This window comes from Ambystoma mexicanum, chromosome 1p (genome assembly GCF_040938575.1).
Source record: "Ambystoma mexicanum isolate Mex_15411 chromosome 1p, UKY_AmexF1_1, whole genome shotgun sequence".
NCBI lineage: Eukaryota > Metazoa > Chordata > Amphibia > Caudata > Ambystomatidae > Ambystoma > Ambystoma mexicanum.
The window spans coordinates 707,296,247-707,316,980 of NC_090921.1; positions in this window are offsets into that span (position 1 = coordinate 707,296,247).

The window sequence follows — 20,734 nt, forward strand, 5'->3', positions numbered from 1 at the left end:
CAAAGGAGGGAACAAGGGAGTACAAAACAACGATCTTACTAGGCCCAGTGACATTGAGAACGCGCAAGTGCATGGGATAGGGGGAGGGAAAAAGTGCATGGAACGGGGAGAAGTTGAAAGTGCGGAGAAAAGGAGAAACAGATCAATAATAATAAATAAATAATAAAGGCAACAAACAGTGGTAGTGCAGCCTGCAAGTGGCAAGTGCTGGGTTTAAGGCAGCAGACAGGGTAGGTCTGATAAGTGCAGGAAGAAATAGGGGGGACTGTATGGGTACAGATACAGACCCCAGTGCAAGGGGTGGCCAGAGGCAGTCCGCGAGGGTGGCAGGGTGAGCAGGTACCTGGGCCCGGAGGACAGAGGGTGGCCAGGTTCACTGTGCCAAGAGAGAACAGATCAGCAGGGAAGAGGGGGAGCAAAGGCAGAAGCAAAGAGGAAGGTCTTGAGGTGCTTCCGGAAACAGAGATGGTTCTCCTGAAGTTTTAGAGTGGCAGGGAGGCTGTTCCAGAGGGAGGCCCCAGCCGAAAACAGAGATTTACCCCAGCTTGTTTCTTTGAAAAACAACCTACCCTGAGGGAGTTAGAGGTAGAGGAACGAAGAGCTCGAGAGGGGAGGTATTTGGCGAGGGTTAGCTGAAGGTATTTTGGATCCAGGCCCCAGAAAGCCTTGTGAGGAGATCTTGTTTCCTCCTTAGGAGCTCTTTCAAAGCGCTCATCTTGCCTTTGAGAATCTTATTAAACCTCTCAACCACACCATTGGTCTGTGGATGGTAGGAGGTGGAGAACATATAGGTCACCCCACATTCCTTCCACATCGCTTGCATGTAACTAGACATGAAGTTGGGTCCTTTGCCAGATACCATCTCTTTAGGGAAACAAACTCTGGTGAAAATGCCCAAGGGAGCCCTGGAAAGCATCTTGGCAGTAATGTTCTGAAGGGGTACACCTCATGGTACCTGGTGGCATGATCAACCAGGGCCAGGATAAACCTGTGTCCACCTGATGTGGGAGGGTCTAAGCGACCAATAATGTCGATGCCTACCATCTCAAATGGAATGCCAACCACTGGCAAAGACTGCAGTGGGCCAATAACGGTGCCTCCAGTCTTGCCAGAAAACTGACAAGTGGGACAGATCCGGCAGTGGGACTCCACTTCTACTCCCATTCGGAGCCAGTAAAAATGTGCAGAGAGCCTTTGTTTAGTCTTCTTAGTATCAAGATGACCGGCTAAGGGCAACATGTTACAGCTGCAATAGGAAGGGCCTGTAAACCTTGGGTACCAGCAACCTCTTTAGGGCACCAGGTTCAGGCTTAGTGGACTCACTACAAACAAGCTCACCCTCCTAATAAATCTTGAATGACCTAGGCACTATACTTTGTGCCTGCACCTATTTTCTTAGACCCTCGAGAGACCCTCGAGAGAGTGACACTCTCTCTGACCTTTATAGAAGTCTCCCCTAGAAGGCACCCTTCAGCCAGCAGGCATTGAAGGTCAGGGTGATCCTCTGGGTTGAGCACCTCTCCCGCAGGAGGGTCTTCTGACTCTTCTCCCTCGGGAGTTGAGTCTCAGGTTACCACTGGACCCAACCCGTCCAGAGCCTGAATCACAGGGGGTGTTGCTGAAACAGCAAGAAGAGAAGGAGCCCCCTTCACAGCGGTAGTCCTCTTGCTCTTCCTTCTCGCCTTAGGTTTCCCCCTTGGCGTGCGTAACTGACTAGCAGTCAGACCCTGTGTGACCTGAGACCTAGTGACTGCAGCAGCAGTCAGGGGTAGTCCATCCGAGATCAACCCCAACTCTACTAGATCATTTCCCAACAAGATATGGGCAGGCACGTTGTCCGGAACCAGGACGGGAAGCTTCTCTGTTTTGGCCGCAATCATGATGGTGACTAAGGCTACAGGAGATATTTTGGGAGGCCCACCAGCTCACCTGGTAGTTCTCAGGGGAGCACACCTACATAGTCCTCTGGCATGAGCAGGGTCCTGTCCACCACTATCATACTTGCCCCAGTGTCTCAAAACAGTCGAAGGCTGGTCATTGATTCCTGTAGACGAGGGGAGGACAGTGGCCTCCATCTCAGGCATGAAGCAAGAGTAGGTCAGGCTGACAGCCTGGACTCCAAGCACCTTACCTTTACAATTGGGGTCACCCTTCTTCTGGTCCAGAGCCCCACAGTCCCAACATGTGCCAGGAATGCGAGTTACAGCACTAGGTCCACTGGGAGCCTGCTTTAAGCAGGAGAACTGCTACTCTTGCTCCCACCCCCATGAGACTTATCCCCACTAGATTTTTGGTTCTTAGGAGAGAGCAATTTAGGTTTAGGTTTACTCAACTATGACTGCTTAGGGGACTCCTCAGACTTCTGAGAGGTCCCTTTCTCTTTGTCCTTGTCCCTCCCAGTGGGTTCCTTAGGGGACACCCAGTGGGAGACCCATTTGTCAGTCAGCCTGGCCAGCTTAAAAGGGTCCACAATGTTCTGGTCAGCAATGCAATGACGCAGCTCTGGTGAACAGGCTTCCGATAAAATGCTCAAACAAAAGGTGGGACAGTTTGAAAAAAGTTTTTCACCTTGTATCCATCAATCCACCCCATCATGTTCATATGCACAGTGTTAAGGATTCTAATCTGGCATCACACACCAGACCAGGACTCTTGCCCTTAGCCTAGGATGTAGCGCACAATTAAAATACTTTTTCTTTATTTCCTAGAATTCAGACTAAGCTGGCACCCAACCCCTCTCAACCCCCTTTTTCAAATACCCTGGGTCACAATGGACCATGAACCAGGGCGGTTGGTGGAAATACAATATTTATTTATTTAAAATTCAAAGAAAATAACACAATTTTAATATTGGGCAGCAATCACCAATGGGGTGATAATTACAATGTAAACTGATGAAATACACTTGGTTGACCTTCTACTAGAACATATCCAAAGCACAGATGAATAGGAGCAATTTTACTGTTCGGGCAGATAGTACCCGAGGTAAGATTTCCCCCTGCAATGCTCCCTCAAACCCCAATTAATCGAATTGTGAGTGGATAGAAAGGAGCAGCAAGAAGTCACGAAATGGGAGGCAAAATCGGGTTTGAAAACCTTTGCTATGGCATAAATAATACTTGGAACTGGTAAATAATTAATTTACATGTGCAGTTGAATAAATGGGGTAAATATGAGTTATAACAGTATCAGAGATGTAAGTACACTAGCAACTATCAGACAAAGTGTTAACAAAGGGCATACAGTTCAAAAATCAATTTGAAAGTAAGAACACAGTGCAGCCAAAATCACACGTTGGAAAGTTGCATGTTCCTCTTTTTACAGTTTTGGATGTCAAAACGGATTGGAGAAAAAAAACCAGGTGAAATAGACAGAATCAGAATGCGATTTTTAGGCTGAGTGATAGATGCACATCACAGGGATAAACGGAAAGTGAAAGAGGGACTCTACCTGAATAACTGGATGAGATTTTCAATGTGAAAGGAAATTCGGTTTTGGGAAAATAAAAGCAGTTAACAGAGAAAATAGGTTGGGAAAGAAAAGTGACAAGTGCTACTACAACTATGGGCCTCATTACGACCCTGGCAGTAGTCGTGCCCTTATTAAGGGCACGGCTGCCGCTGGTAATGACTTTTTACCGGGTCCAAGAAAAGGGCAATAACCGGGTTATGCCGACCTTGGCGCACCCGGTAATTGCCCTTTTCTTGGACCCGGTAAAAATCAATCCCCATTCCCATTTGAGCCCGATAGGGCTCAAATGGGAATGGGGAGGACGCTAACAACGGGCCCATTAATGACGGGCCCGTTGTTATCATCCTGGCCTGCTAGCGGGTCCCGCTTTTCACGTCTGGTCAGACCAGACGTGAAAAGCGGGACCTGCTGGCAGGCCTCGTAATAGGGCATCCTGTAATGAATGTGCCGGTCCCGTACCGGCACCGTTCATTACGGGAGCGCCAGTGTCCTAATGAGGCCCTATATCTTTGTAACTAGATTATCAAGAAGATAACACTGCCCATGAAACAGGTTAAGCAGCCGTCTTAACCCCCTTCAAGCCGCGTGTCTCTTTATGTGGAAATCAATTAATTTACCCCAATTATGTCTAAGGATTTGTGCAATGGACGCCAACACATGAAATTAAGAAACAGGCTACACAGAGGATTCAGAATTCTTACAAGTTATCATGGTATGGATGGGATTACTTAGAAGGTGGAACCAAGACAAAGTATCTAGATAGGGTAGGCTATGTGTTGTTATGGGATGGGGAGATACTCACAATCAGCGCTGGAGTTTGGGATGTGGGACAGCCAACCAGGTTTCTGGACTCAAGGGATCTGGTCACAGCACCATGGCATGTCTCTCCTAGCAGGAAACAGCTGGTCCTGTCTGGTCACGGCACAGCGTCATGCAGGTAGTGGGGCAAAAAGCCTGTCTGGTCAAAGGATACTCTCCAAAAAGGGTACCATAGCTTTTCCCCCTTTCTCCCTGAGTTAGTGGGATTTTGGTATGGAGTTTAGTTCTGAAGCGTGGCTCTGCCTGGATAGTGTCAGCTATGCTCCGGCCTGGCAGTGGATCTGGAATCTGCAGGATGAATTCTATAACTTTATACAGGTGTACATATTGTCACCAGGCATGTTAGTATTGAATTTCAAAGTGGCATCATATACACTTTCCTCAGAATATACAATTTTCCGTCATTTCCATCCCCAACATGCTAGTGAAGGCTACCACGTCTTAATTTAAAGCTACAAAAATTGCATTTAAACTGTAAAACTTTTGCATTACTGCATTGTCTAACAGCAGAAATAACAGTCTTAAAGTGTATTAATAAAAATAGCCTTTTGAGCCAGATGGCCAGCATTGTCTCCCAAATAAGGACATAATCTCCAAGGCTGCGCTGGAGTTGGCTGTGAAGACCCCCAGTTGAAGTTAAGGGGAGGTGTTCTTTGCAATTTCACACCTAAGTGTCCTGGAACACTATTGTACCAGGCTCAAGCCCAGACACAAAGTCTGACGAGCGTGTGAGATGGCGAGCGTGTGAGATGCTTCCTCTTGGTCCATTCATAGTTTTCAAGGGGCTGGCCCCTTTGGAGAAAGGCAAATCCAGTTCCCAGCAAGCAAATGTCCTTTGAAGCCAAGCAGGGAAACCTGTTCTGTGGCTTCCACAGTAAATGCACTTATTTATTTACTTATTAATTTCTTCTGAATCAGAAGCAAGTCTGTTGAAATAAAACATCCCATATATGTTTTCAAATAAAAGTCCCCTTACATTGCTAGTCAAGTACAGGGCCTAATTCAACATTACACTTTTAAAACAGACATTTTTCTTTTTTGCAAAAGCAACTCTTTTTACACGTGGTGAATTTTCCTTTTTCGGTCACCATCCATTGCGGTTTTCTCTTCCCTCTAGATTCTAAACATTGTTTGTAGCCCTAGTCAGTTTCTCTTACAAAGCAATCTGTTAAAGGCAAAGGTTCACTGACACTAACAAAGCACAGAAAAAAGGGCTTCTTTTGAAGAGTTCATTTATTTTGTTGCAAAGTGAAGCCTTTTTCCCGTACGGCTGGGGGTAAAGTTGTTTGTGATTTCACAGATTTTGCCTGACACAGCCTGTCATTCAGTGAGAAATGCTTTCTTTTGCTGGAGCACAACATGAATATGGCTGGGCATAGCTGGGTCTCACTGGATCAGAACTGTGTATTGTTGAACAGATGAAAAAGGGCATCAGGCTCCATCATTTGAATGCAAAATATTTCCTTTTTCATTTGGAAATTTTGAGCGAGCAGTCAAGCAGCGCTGCTTTTCAATTCTCTTCTTTGGTGCGCATAGGGAAACACACTGGCAGCCTCTCTCGGTGTGTTCCCTGTTCCATCTTGCCCAATATGTGCTTGGCAAAGACAGCACAGCCATCGTTTTTGTAGCTGCAAATGTAGTTTTGATGCAAGGGAATGGCACTCAAAAGAGCAAGCGCCGCCATTCTGCTGGCAACTGCTGAAGTGCAGATTAGTGATGGAGGGGAATTCTGCTGGGTGGGTAAATGTACCCCACAAATTCCATCCCCCCGTCCCTGACTCTCCTGAGACTTGTTGTTGAGGGAGAGTAGGGCAAAGTGGGGTTCATCAGGTGGAGTCCTTCTTCCATCAGGCAGCGGTAGGCCACAATCCTCCTGTTGTCTTTCGTTGTAGTGTGGATCGACACCCACAGAATTTACTTCGTCTTTCCTTCGAATGTGGAGCGACACCCCCAGATTTTCCTTCAGTCTTTCGTTTCCGGGTCCCCGGGGAAGTCTTCCTTGGTAATCAGGAGCAGAATCAGTACTAATCTAATGGATGAATAAAGACAGGTTACAACATTTCCCTATTGACTGTCTTCCCGGAAGGTTGCCAGCAGTGGGACACACATACCTTACGGTCATTCAAGCACTCGGACGATAACAACAAATAATTCCTTACAAGACAAAGGTAACTATTGATATTTTTACTAGGGCTTTTGTTGATATACTTTTGCACTGACATTAAAAAAAAATACTCCCTGTTCGATAGATATACCTATGAACCTCCCTATTCTCTTCTGGTCCTTCTTTTTCTTGTTCTTATTCTCCAGATGTCTCCTCTATTTGACTTTCCCTTGGCTCCTCAATCAGCTGCAAAGTCTGTCTGGGGTGACAACTCTTTAACTGATTAATATGGACCCATTTCTCTTCTGCAAACTTTCCTTTGGGGATGCGGATTCTGTAGGCGACAGGTGACATTTTATCTACAATTTCAAAAGGACTGCGCCAGTTAGGGAGACATTTCCGCTCCTTGGTATGGTTCCTTCGGAAGTTGTACAAGTAGACCCTGTCTCCTACTTTGTATTCCTTTTTGGTTGTTTTTAAGTCATATTGAGTCTTCATCCCCTCTGCAGATTTTTCCAGATTCCGCTGAGTGTCCACAAAACCATGTTGAAGGTGTTTTCTTAGGTTCTCAACATACTCATGTGTTCTGGAGGTGTTCATCAGTGTCTGCTCTTGTGTTCTATAGAGCAGATGCTGAGGAAGCACCATCCTTCATCTAGTCATTAGCTCAAATGGAGACATCTTGGTCGCAGAAGATGGTGTAGATCTGATGGCCATCAGGACAAGCAGTAATCGGATGTCCCAACTTGGCCCAGAATCTGCCACCATTTTTTTTTAGAATTCTCACAATTGTTTTATTGCACCTCTCAACTCCCCCACTGGAGGACTGTGGTATGCACTGTGAAATTTCCTTTTTACCCCAAGTATCTCCCACATCTTTGTCATCACTTCGCTGGTGAAATGACTTCCTCGGTCTGACTCAATCCTTTGGTGTAGGCCAAAATGTGAGAAGATGTGGTTGATAATCAGGGCAGCTGCTGTTTCTGCCTTGCAATTTGGGGCCAGGAGACATTCCACCCATTTGGTAAACAAGCATGTTACCGGGCCCAATGAAATATACTTGTAAATCTTGTAAATCTGACCAAGGTAGTGTCATCCCCCTCTTCTGGAGGGGAGCTCGGTGTGTGAGTGAAGTTGGCTGAAATTGTGCACACACAAGACGCCCCTTCAAATATTGGTCAAGATCCAGCTCCGTGTGTGGCCGGTATGCAACCTCCCGCAAGATTTCTAGAATAGTGTGAAACACCCAAAGGCCGGCTGTGGCCACGTCATGGTCGTGACTTAGCATCAGGCTCCGGAACATACTACCACTGGTCACACCCAGAGATGGGTCTCCATACCAACAACCCGTCTTGGATTCGGAACATTTTGGGACACTTCATCAACAACCTGAGGTCCTCTTTCCCAATGTAATCGGTATCTGTCACAGGAAAGTTCTCAGGGTCCTCAATGTGTTGATAACATTTCCCAATAATCGGATCCCCTTTTTGTGCTGTGATTAAATCAGCATCTGGGGTCTCCTTACACTATTGGGCAGTTGAGAGTTCATTGTGAGCATTTGTCTGAGACCTAGTGATAGCAGTGACCTGGATTTCCCCCAACAGGGACTCGATCTCAAGGAGATCTCCCTGGATGGCTCCGGTTTTGGCCAGCTGATCAGCTAAGTCATTTCCAATTTTGTCGGGCTCCTCTATTCTGGAATGACCCTTGATCTTCTTCCAATAGATGGTCATCCCACTAGAGGTGACCAGATCATCAATATTTTGTATTAGCTTGCCATGTTTAAGTGGTTTGTTATTAGCACACAGCATGACTCTGGTTTTCCAATGAACCAGGTGCTCCACGAACCCGTTCCGGACATAATCTGAATCAGTGATTATGACCAGTTCATGGAGTTGGTGTTGGATGGCAGTCAGGATGACCTGATGAACTGCCATCAACTCTGCCACCTGACTACTGCAGGGACCGATTTTGTACCCAACAGAGGGTTCCGGGGCATCATTCACCCAGGCATTCCCAACGCCGGCTACCAGTTCCCTTTCCCCGTTGTTGTCAACATGGTAGGAGCACCCGTCAACATAAATTGTGGGCATTCCCTGGCACTTGTCTTCTTCATAGACTTTGTTCAGGGAATTCAGGTACGCCTCCATGTTGTCCTGTGTTTTGAGACTTTCGTCCTTGAGACAATTTTCTCTGGCATAATCATGCAAGTCAGCCAGACCTTGCGCAAGGGGAATCTTCTTGTTTTGGCCATATCTGACCTCCACAGGAAAGCCTTGCATTGACAGAATCGAGGAAGTAATTCTGGAATTATTCACATTTCTGTCCCGGATTCTGTCCCTTTGAAGGTATTGCAAAGGCTGGTGTGGAGTCTCCACTATGATATGTTCCCCCTGAATGAACGGGTGGTAATTCTTCAATGCCCACACAGTTGCCAGAAGTGCCTTCTCACAATCGTTGAATTTTTCTTCCACAGAGGATAAAGTCTTGCTTGCATAGGAGATGACTTATTGACCTTGTCATGCTTTTGAAATTATACTGCTGTCAAGCATGTATTCGAGAACCCTGTCTCCAAGAAGAACAACTTGTTTTTGACAGGGCAAGCTAGTCAAGGCGCTTGTGAGAGACTTCTTTTGAGTTGCTTTACTGCCTCGGCTTGTTCTGGCCCCCTCTCCCACTTCAACAGATGGATCAGGGGTCTTGTGACCTTTGCATAATCCTCAATGAACTACCTACTGTAATTAGTCAGTCCAAGGAGGCTTCTGTCATGCCTGCGCCATGGGCGCATACATTGGCAATCAATATGGACAAATTGTTATTCATTTATCTACAGAAAACTCCTCGATCAACCGCTATTCACTATTTGGACTTTATTTCCCATTTGCAAGACTTTGGTGCCTTTTTATTTTTCCCAGAAAACTACACTTACCATAATGCACTTGGCTATAACCATCCATTCCTGACTATTCCTATTTTTTTTCATCAGAACTACAATCCCCAGAAGCCCTAGGGATTTGCTCTGCTTCCACCTGCTCAGGAACAGAGAGGGAGGTGGCCGATTGTCTGCAGGTGTGCTGAGCCAGGTGCAACAAATTAGCCTGCCTCTGTGCTGGGCTGGGCAGTATAAAGGCTGCTGCCTGCGAGAGCTCAGTCGCTTGCATTGAGTGTCCTTCCGGCACCTTATTTGCTTCGAGCTACAAACTTTGCATGCTGTTTTCTGAGTTCACCTGCTCTTTGTTCCAGTGCCCTGGTGGGCTCCTGCCTTGCAGTCTACTACACCCTGCTGCCTACAGCCCTAGCCTTTTGGGTTCCCTGTCTCAGCCCTGCTCTTCCAGGCTCCTGCCTTGCAGCTGATCACGCTCTGCTGCCTTCCAGCCTCCGCCCTTGCCCTGCCGGGCTCTCCACATTGCAGCCGATCACGCTCTGCTGCCTTCCAGCCTCCGCCCTTGCCCTGCTGGGCTCTCCACATTGCAGCCGATCACGCTCTGCTGCCTTCCAGCCTCCGCCCTTGCCCTGCCGGGCTCTCCACATTGCAGCCGATCACGCTCTGCTGCCTTCCAGCCTCCGCCCTTGCCCTGCCGGGCTCTCCACATTGCAGCCGATCACGCTCTGCTGCCTTCCAGCCTCCATCCTTGCCCTACCGGGCTTTCTACATTGCAGCTGATCACGCTCTGCTGCTTTCCAGTCTCAGCCCTTGTCCTCTGGGCTCCCTGCTCTGCAGCCTGCCTCACTCCGGCTGCCTACAGCCCTTGTCCTCTGGGCTTCCTACTTTGCAGCTGATCACGCTCCACTGCTTACTACCTACCTTTTTCCGCTGGGTTCTCGGCCTAGCAGCCCTCTACAGTCCTCTGCAACCTTCTACGGTCAGCGGCCCTGCCCCTCAGGGCTCACTCCTTGCTGCCCGGTCCTTCTGGGTTCCTTGCCGTGCAGCCTGCTTTACTCTGCTGCCCTAAGCCCTTTCCCTCTGGGCTCTCTACCTTACAGCCCTGCTCCTGTGGGCTTGCTCATTGCTTTCCTGCTCCTCTGAGCTCTCAACCTTGTTCCTTACTGTCCTCTGCTATCCTATCCTGTTACACGACTTTCCCTTCATTTCCTTCTGCTAGTTTGCTATCAACCTCCTTTTCCTGGATTTGTTTGTAAGTATCTTCTCTTGTCCTGTTTGTAGACCCTTTTGTACAAAACTTGTCTGTTGGTTCCCATCAGTCAACCTCTGCCCCTTCCCTTGTCTCGTTTCTACATTACAGATACCCATAGCTGCTGTTCCAAGCCATGAGCAAACAGCGTGGGCCTCTGTTATAGCAAACTGTGCAGAAGGCTTGAGTATTTCCTAAGGTTCGTGGAATACTCTTTTCCTACATCTGCATACACCCCAAGAGGGAATTCATTCTGTACCTTTTCCTTGCTACTCTTGCCTACTCTTCGTTCTCTTTCCTTTCAGCTGTGTGTGTGCTTCTCTGTCCACTTGATTTAGGCACAACCACCCAAACACTTTTTGGGTGTCCTGTGCCACTCTTAATAGAGTGCCATCCCTGACAGAATGCAAGAGCCAAAAATGTCTTGTTCCATAGGCAGGAAAGGCACACACAGACCAAGGATGCTTTCCTTTCGGGTTAAGAAACCTTTGCAAAAATCTATACTTTCCCTAAAGACAGCAAACAAGAACCTTAGTCTAAAGAACAGTCTTGCCTTAGTAAACAAAGATTTACAAGCACGGTACTACACTCACTGGCTTGCTGACCCTTCTTCCATGTATAACTATTATGACATTTGCGACTATGATCCGCAGTCCTTATCGGTTGAAGAGCTACAGCAAGATAATGAATTCTTACAGATCTTGTTAGCCCAAACAGTGAAAGACACTCCTGAGCCTGATAATTGTTCTAACACTGTTACAGCCAAGGATATTGCACTCATTGTGGGGGTCTCTAAACCAGAGTACGCTGTTGCTAGAGTGATATGTTCAAGATCTGATTGGCAAGCTCCCCAGTCTACTGGAAACCCTCATTTGACAGGACACGGTATTATGTATCCTGAGGTTAGTTCACCTAGTCCTGGGTACAAAAGACCAATACTGACCATCGGTGGTCTTAATACTTCCCCAGTATCTACCAACCACAATAACCTTAAGGTCAGTCTTCCCATTGCTACAACAGAATTTTCTGCCACACCAGATTCTGAAGCTTTAGATCAGGCTAATGATACATACCTGCTACAAGAAAAACTCCTACGCCTTAAAAGAAAGACCGAAGATCTCTATGATGACTTTGTTTATTTACATAGTAAAAATTCTATGAAGGGACACAATATTCCAGACCTTTTGACACAATGTCCTACACCCAAAATACTGTCTTTAGAGATCAACATGGTAAGGCCTGGAATTGCCACGCAGAAAAGGATACAGATTTATACCAAGCAGATGGAAGACCTAAATTTAGCATATGCATCCCTTCTAAAGTCTGACACAGCTCTTTCACTTTCCAACCACAGTAACTCAGGTTCTGGGACTCTAGACCACGATTCCAATCCTGAAGAAAAACTCGGTACCTGCCTGGAATCCAGCCTTTCCATCAGTCAATACCCCAGACCCACCAAGTAATTTGAGCACACCAGACTTTGAAGATCAGCCTTCAGAACGCCTACCCAATCATGACCCCACATCTGTCTTATTACCTGTTCCTGTATCTGCTAGCCCAATCTCTGCTGCTCCTCCTGCTAATACTTCTAAATCTGCTACTGTTGCAGCAGCTCACATCTCTCTTTTCGCAGCAGAAGCACCCCCTTCCTCTCTGCCTGCAAGGACAGAACCTGTTGCTAAGTCAGATAACAACTTTTCTTTTGGAACTACAGCTCTGGTTGTTCTTGCTGGCGCCTCTGCAGCACTAAAACTACCAGACTCTACTCTATCAGTCTCAGGTGCGTCCCTGTCCGCTGGTTCTTCTATGGCACCCACTCTCCCAGTTGCTACAGCATCGGAACTATCCACAGCCATTCATGATCTCTCTGCTGCGGTGGCTTCTGAAATTCCTACAAATCATGGAGAACCCGCCACTCTGACTCCTGACGTTTCTGCGGCTAATCTTGACTCTGCCATTGCTGTGTCTGATGCCTTGGGAAACCTTGCTAAAGCAACCAACTCTGCTGTACCTCTGGCTCCACCTTTCACCACCTTACTGTCACCTTTCAAAGCAAGCTTTGCCATGGAACCTGTAACAGACATTCACAGTTCCTCTATTCATGAACACTCTGTTGGGTTTTGTGCTCCAAAGACTTTGTCTTTTCTGATTTCTACCGTAAAGGTTCAGCACATTGATACCGTCTCCACCTTTCAAGACTCCCACATTACAACCTTAAACAGTTTTTTGTGCTTCATGATATGCCTTTTTGGAATAAGACTCTTTCACGGTGTGACAGACCTTCTTCCTGTTGGTCAGTCTTCAGGGAGCCTGGAGAGGGGCCTGGAGAGGGGCATACTGTCATGCTTGCGCCATGGGCGTATACATTGGCAATCAATATGGACAAATTGTTATTCATTTATCTACAGAAAACTCCTGGATCAACCGCTATTCACTATTTGGACTTTATTTCCCATTTGCAAGACTTTGGTGCCTTTTTATTTTTCCCAGAAAACTACACTTACCATAATGCACTTGGCTATAACCATCCATTCCTGGCTATTCCTATTTTTTTTCATCAGAACTACAATCCCCAGAAGCCCTAGGGATTTGCTCTGCTTCCACCAGCTCAGGAACAGAGAGGGAGGTGGCCGATTGTCTGCAGGTGTGCTGAGCCAGGTGCAACCAATTAGCCTGCCTCTGTGCTGGGCTGGGCAGTATAAAGGCTGCTGCCTGCGAGAGCTCAGTCTCTTGCATTGAGTGTCCTTCCGGCACCTTATTTGCTTCGAGCTACAAACTTTGCATGCTGTTTTCTGAGTTCACCTGCTCTTTGTTCCAGTGCCCTGGTGGGCTCCTGCCTTGCAGTCTACTACACCCTGATGCCTACAGCCCTAGCCTTTTGGGTTCCCTGTCTCAGCCCTGCTCTTCCAGGCTCCTGCCTTCCAGCCTCCGCCCTTGCCCTGCCGGGCTCTCCACATTGCAGCCGATCACGCTCTGCTGCCTTCCAGCCTCCGCCCTTGCCCTGCCGGGCTCTCCACATTGCAGCCGATCACGCTCTGCTGCCTTCCAGCCTCCGCCATTGCCCTGCCGGGCTCTCCACATTGCAGCCGATCACGCTCTGCTGCCTTCCCGCCTCCGCCCTTGCCCTGCCGGGCTCTCCACATTGCAGCCGATCACGCTCTGCTGCCTTCCAGCCTCCGCCCTTGCCCTACCGGGCTTTCTACATTGCAGCTGATCACGCTCTGCTGCTTTCCAGTCTCAGCCCTTGTCCTCTGGGCTCCCTGCTCTGCAGCCTGCCTCACTCCGGCTGCCTACAGCCCTTGTCCTCTGGGCTTCCTACTTTGCAGCTGATCACGCTCCACTGCTTACTACCTACCTTTTTCCGCTGGGTTCTCGGCCTAGCAGCCCTCTACAGTCCTCTGCAACCTTCTACGGTCAGCGGCCCTGCCCCTCAGGGCTCACTCCTTGCTGCCCGGTCCTTCTGGGTTCCTTGCCGTGCAGCCTGCTTTACTCTGCTGCCCTAAGCCCTTTCCCTCTGGGCTCTCTACCTTACAGCCCTGCTCCTGTGGGCTTGCTCATTGCTTTCCTGCTCCTCTGAGCTCTCAACCTTGTTCCTTACTGTCCTCTGCTATCCTATCCTGTTACACGACTTTCCCTTCATTTCCTTCTGCTAGTTTGCTATCAACCTCCTTTTCCTGGATTTGTCTGTAAGTATCTTCGCTTGTCCTGTTTGTAGACCCTTTTGTACAGAGCTTGTCTGTTGGTTCCCATCAGTCAACCTCTGCCCCTTCCCTTGTCTCGTTTCTACATTACAGACACCCATAGCTGCTGTTCCAAGCCATGAGCAAACAGCGTGGGCCTCTGTTATAGCAAACTGTGCAGAAGGCTTGAGTATTTCCTAAGGTTCGTGGAATACTCTTTTCCTATATCTGCATACACCCTAAGAGGGAATTCATTCTGTACCTTTTCCTTGCTACTCTTGCCTACTCTTCGTTCTCTTTCCTTTCAGCTGTGTGTGTGCTTCTCTGTCCACTTTATTTAGGCACAACCACCCAAACCCTTTTTGGGTGTCCTGTGCCACTCTTAATAGAGTGCCATCCCTGACAGCTTCTTAACTCACGCAGAGTTGTGGGGTCTTTCAGTTTTAATAGTGCTTCCAAGAAGTTGAAACGGGTCCTGCACCACTGTGCCTTTTGGAAGGACAGTTTTTCTCCAGCAACCCTCAACTGGGTCAGAACATAACGTATTTCCGCTATGTGTTCCTCCACAGTTGAGCTTTTAATCAAGACATCATCCACGTAGGCCAGGTTACCCCTTTCACGCAAGTCGGGCATGGCCTTGTGTAGGAAGATGTTGAATTTGTTGCCAGAGTTTATGTATCTGAAGGGAGTCCGGGTCCACGTGTACTGCTGCCCCCAGAGGTAAAGGCAAGCTTGTATTGGTCCTCCCTACTGACGGGCACGGTCCAGTACCCATTTGTCAGGTCAATGACAGTGCACACCTTTGACCCCTGGTTCTGTGCCAGCCCTTGGTCAATGTAGTGTAGAGGCCATTGGGACATGTGAATTTGTTTATTCAGCTTCCTAAGGTCTGTGCAAAGTCTCCATTGGCCATTTGGTTTTAAAATCCCCAGCATCGGATTATTAAAGGTGCTGTGGACTGGACGAATGATCCCACGGGACTCTAGATTTTTGATTATTTCTGTCAGGAACTCCATGGATGCGAGAGGCAAGAGCTATTGCTTCACAAACACAGGAGTCATTCCAGGGTCCGTAGGAATTGTTGTAGTATGGATCTCGGTACGACCACAGTCGTACTAGTCCGCAGCAAAGAGATATTGAAAATCTAAGAACACCTGTTTGTCACGGCTCGCTCCCTTCGCTCCCTTTCCCGCCACTTGGGGGCATGTTTTGGGGTTTAGTCCCTACTGGACATTTCCTCCGAACCTTATGCTACAGTGCTGTGATGAATTGGGAGCGCTAAAACCTTATTTTCCAAGTTACTTCCCTTCCGGATCCATTCCAGGTTTTTGGCAGCCAGCATGCTACTTTAATCTAATGACTATGCTTCCCAGAATGCCTGGCTCACTGCTTCACCTCCTCCCTTGCAAGACAAGGTTGGGTGGAGGATAGGCAACACCTGTGGCTGCAGGTGCAGCAGGCGGCACACCTGAGGGGTGTGCTCGTTAAGCAGCTTTAAAAGCCTCAGTTTGCTTCATTCCAGCGCTGGTCATTGTTGCAGTGTTCCTGTTGTGACTGGTCCCTTGTTCCTTGTTCCTAGCTTTTGTGCCTAGTTCCTAGTTCCTGTTTCTTGTTCCTCTGCCATGGATTTCGGATTTATGTGCTTAATTGATTTCTGCTTTCTGGATTTCCCTTTCTGTCTTCCTCTGTCTGCAGACAGCCTTTCTCTGTGCTTTACCCTTTGATGCAGCCCAATTTGCCTGTATTCTCTGTTTCTTTGATGCTGTCCTTTGCTACTGAAAAACTTGATGCATTAGTCTTTCCCTTTATTGATTTAGCTTCCTGCCTTTTCTCCTTGGATGGGTGGGAAAGGTTTCCTTTTGTGATATCATTTTCCCTGCTCCTGATCCTTACTTTCTGTTGGGATCCTTTCCATGTTTTCCCTTAACTTCTGCATTTATTTCCCATTGATTATTAGGTGTGGGGTGCTGTTGTAACTAGTTCCTGTGTGAATGCCTTTTGTTTTCCTCACTATTCTATAATCACAATTCCTACTTGCCCCTTGACTTGGGTCTTATGTATTTAGTTATCCTCCACCCATTGATGTTATAGCTTTCTGGGTCCCTGTTTGATCAACTGGGTTTGTGGGTTTACTGGCATTCAAGTGGTCTTTCCTGTCCTCGTGAGTACTGTTTCTAAGTTCCTTAATTAGTATCATCCAGAGTGTCAGCTCACAGATCCTGTCCTTGCTTGCCCTCTACGTGGGCTTAGCGCTGTCAGTATCTGTAATAGCATAGTGGGTAAGGAGTTTGCCGACTTTCCTTTCAGTCATAAGGAGGTTCTAAGTGCTTACCCCACATCCCTTTTCATATATTGGTATTATTGTTTCACTCTATTTGCACGTTGTTAGATTCAAAGTTGTTCACTGAGCGATTCCGTGCACATTTCCCTTGCCATATTCATTGCCTTCTTCCTTTCTTAACACTGTTTCAACTTTTGCCTTTGCTCCTCAGTCTCACAGGCATCAGCGAGGTTGACCCACTCTTCGACCATTTGCCTGAATCCTGGAAACACTTCGGGTTTGGCTATCTCAGCGGCCTCCTCCAGCTGGGTGGAGAGGTCTCTGGTTAGAGTATTGACCTGGAGAGAGGGTTTCATGTAGGGGAGGCAGTCATTGTGGACCTGGAATATCACCTCATCCTGCCTGATCTCACAGATCACCTCTTCCTCCCGCAAGGGCAGGAAGAATACACCAGGAAATTCCCCCCTTGCCGGTTGAAGATCCTGTCTGGTGGCAGGTCATTGTCACTGTCACTGTCAAAGCAGTCATTGGGGATTGGCCATATCAGTTCAGCTGGTTTCTCATCACTTCTGACTATGGAATTGGGATTTTCAGATTGTGAATCATAAAATTTCAAAGTATTTCCTTCCAGTGTGGAATGCCACTTAAAACTGGAAGGAAGGTTGATTTTTAGGAATGGAGAATTTTCATCACCAGTTTGTTGTCCTACAGCAATCACTGTAACGTCAGGTATTTGATTATTCTGGAAATGAAACTCAATGGCCCTCATTACGACCCTGGCGGAATTCGGAAAACGATGGCGGAAATGCAATACCGCCATCGAATAGCGCTCGGTGCGACTATGACCCGTCACCGCAAAGTACGATGCCATTAGCGACACCGTAGTGAACGCCAACGCTAACTGCACCAAGCACGCGCGCGCGCGCCATGCCAAACCGTAAACACCACCATGGCGCAACGGTACGCCAATTCCGACCCCAGCGGACATGTACCTAACGCCATCAAGCATGGCAGAATGCACCATACCGCCATGGTGAGAAGTACGGCATCGCGAATCAACCGTAAACGGCCCCACTGACTGCCCGTACACCGCTCCCTGCCCACAAAGTACAACTCCCCGTAGGTGCAACGAAGCCACAATGCAACCAGTGAAATGCACAAGTCACCCATGCATGCCAACGAACAAATGGACCCCAAGAGGGGCCAATGGGAGCTGCAGGGCACAGATGGCACGAATACAGACGCCATCCCAATGGACATGACCACAGTCCCCCACCAAGAAACGCACGCAAACACAGGCACCTGTGACCAGCAATATTCCGAAAATCACAACATTCCACCAGTCCACCTGGCTGACCGGCATCTGTCACACAAATCCCAATCCCCCGCCCCTGAGCATGACAACATTCAAACTGTCATATTGGCAGCCCCCATCCCTGACCTCACGGGCTTCGTAGGCAAACGCGCCCAGTACAGGACCACGCAACAAAACTCCGAAGCTGGAACCCAATGCAGATCCCCTCACAATACATCGCTCCCCAAATAGGAATATGCCACATCACTTGCGAAGAAGAACGCTACACGGCCCATATCAGAATAGAATTTTAATGCACATCAATATCACCAAGCCCATACAGCCATCAGGCCATGAACTCCAAAACACATTTCACCATTGTGGGCTGCATCCGCAAGAAATGACCAGCCACTACTCGTGTGACGCCCTGTTCCCTCATGGTACACAGAGCCACATACACGTACGAAAAGGCAACATGGAAGCGCACAGAACCGCAGGGCCGTCCCAATGGGGAGGCACTAGTCCAGCTGAAAGGCCGAAATGTTGCTCCGAGCCACCAGTACTGCGTAAGGGCATGTGGCCCATTGGCGATCGTCCCATAAGATCGTAATGCTGCTCCACTGATTAACACGAAGCAGCAGGTGTCGGGAGTAAAATCCATCTGCAGGAGTGGCATACAGATGGCAGTGGCAAAAGGGGAGGAGATACCTGTCAACCAAAAGAAAAGAAACAGAATAGAATGGCCATCAGAACTACATTCGAACAACTCACATCAATGATCATACTAGATCCACAGCCATATGCATGCAAGCCCACTCCAAAGGATCATCACCACCCCAAAACCACTTGCGAATCATAACTATCTATATCGAGGTGAAAACACCATCACAAACGAGTGTACCTGTGCATGCGCCTGTGAAAACAGAATCCTTCAGATGGGATTGGTAACGTGCATGGACACAAGTGTCTGAAGGCGCGTCGAGACAGGGAGGGCACAACAAGGCCAGATAGACGATGGTCCCACTATGGCAGCCCTGCATCACATAGCGCAGGGGGGGCGGACAGATCCCAAGAAGCCCTGTACATGGCAAACACTGTATCAAATCACCTGCCCATGCATCCATTCATCATTCCCTCATCCCGTAATGAAAACGCCTGAATATTTACTCACATAACATTAGAAATATCCATTGAGTCTGTGCGTTATGCAGCCTGCAAAATCCACAGTGCCCCAGCACGTAATTCCAGTCTAGTGAAGTAACATGTATTTGGGAACGTCCTGCCTTATCGTCCACTACGCAATTGCGCATCCCATACTATTCATATCAATCATAGCATTCTCGCCATGGCCCCTGTCCCAAGGACATTGAACAATAGAACGTTATATTTGCAGTCAGACCTGTGGGCATCTCCTCGCCGCTAGCTGAAAACCGAAAGCGCCGCCCTTCGAATTCCTCATTTGCAACATCACGTCGAAGAGGCATCTGTGGCCGTTTGAAAACACTAATTAATCCATCGAGTGCGGCTGTGTGTGAAAATGGCAACTGCCTTCACCCACGAATGGGACGCCCCGCCCGTCGTTGCAACTCGGTACAGTGATGAATGAGGGCCCACCGTTACTCGAGTAATACGTTCCACTAACCCTTCACAACTCTGTTCGCGACTGCACAGATAGTATGTGAAACAATGGGACCACAACAGAATGTACATATCAACCAATGTTACACGGCCATCGGGTACAAATACAAGATTGCAATAGCAAGATGCCATTCCACGAATTGCAGCGTTGTGCGCGGGACGTGCTCGGCCGAAGGGGAGAGCAGTTTGCACAGGTGGAATGAATCACCACAGGTGGAGGCCATTCAGCCTGGAAACACATAAATTGCACAGCCAGTCTCCTCCCACACCCACTCCGAAATGCTACCGGCAGGACTCGCGATGTTGGCCGTGGGGGACCTGATAGCACTGCAAGTACTCCAACTCCAAGAAGAAGACGAACACCAACTACAACCGGCCGCACGGAGGAGACGCAGGAGGAGGAGGAGGCCAAGGCAGGGCCAGCAAGGGCCGCCAGCACAGCCACTACCACCACGCAGGCAGCCCGCAATCCCACGCCTCCGAGCACATCCGTTCAACCTCACTGATGAGCAGATCCACACCCTCTACCGTCTGGACCGGGACACCATAACCGCCATTGTGGACATGACACAGGCTGACCTTGTCAGCATGATAGATAGCCCAACCGCCATCCCACCCCTACTGAAGGTGGTGTCTGTACTCCACTTCCTGGCCACAGGCACCTACCAGCACACAGTCGGACAGTTGCATGGCATTTCTCAGCCACTGTTCTCACGGACACTATTGCAAGTGCTCGATGCCCTCCTGCAGCACGCAGACGACTACATCTCTCTACCACGCTCGGAGCAGGAAATTACCAACACAAAAGTGGGATTCCATGCACTTGGCGGCATACCGGGTTGCATTGGTGCCATCGACTGCACCCATGTGGAATTGGTCGCCCCACATGCCATGGAGGCCCAGTACCGCAACCGAAAACAATTTCATTCCCTGAATGTACAAATGGTGTGTGACTCCAACAGGATCATTACTCATTGTTGTGCCCGATTCCCTGGATCAACCCATGATTCTATGGTCTTGAGGAACTCTACAATACCACGCTACATGGAGCGACACGCAGGGAACAGATCCTGGCTACTCGGTGAGTCTCATTACATGCATGATAATGTGGGGTATGTGATTCGGCAATGACCTGGCAGGAAGGGGGGGGGGTGTGCGTACGTAGCAATGGCATTCCACATCATACGTTTCTCGTCCACATACAGGTGATGCTGGATATCCACTGAAGAGATGGCTCCTCACACCAGTCCGGAACCCACGGGACCAGCATGAGGAGGACTACAACCATGCCCACTCACGTACCCGTGTAGTCAT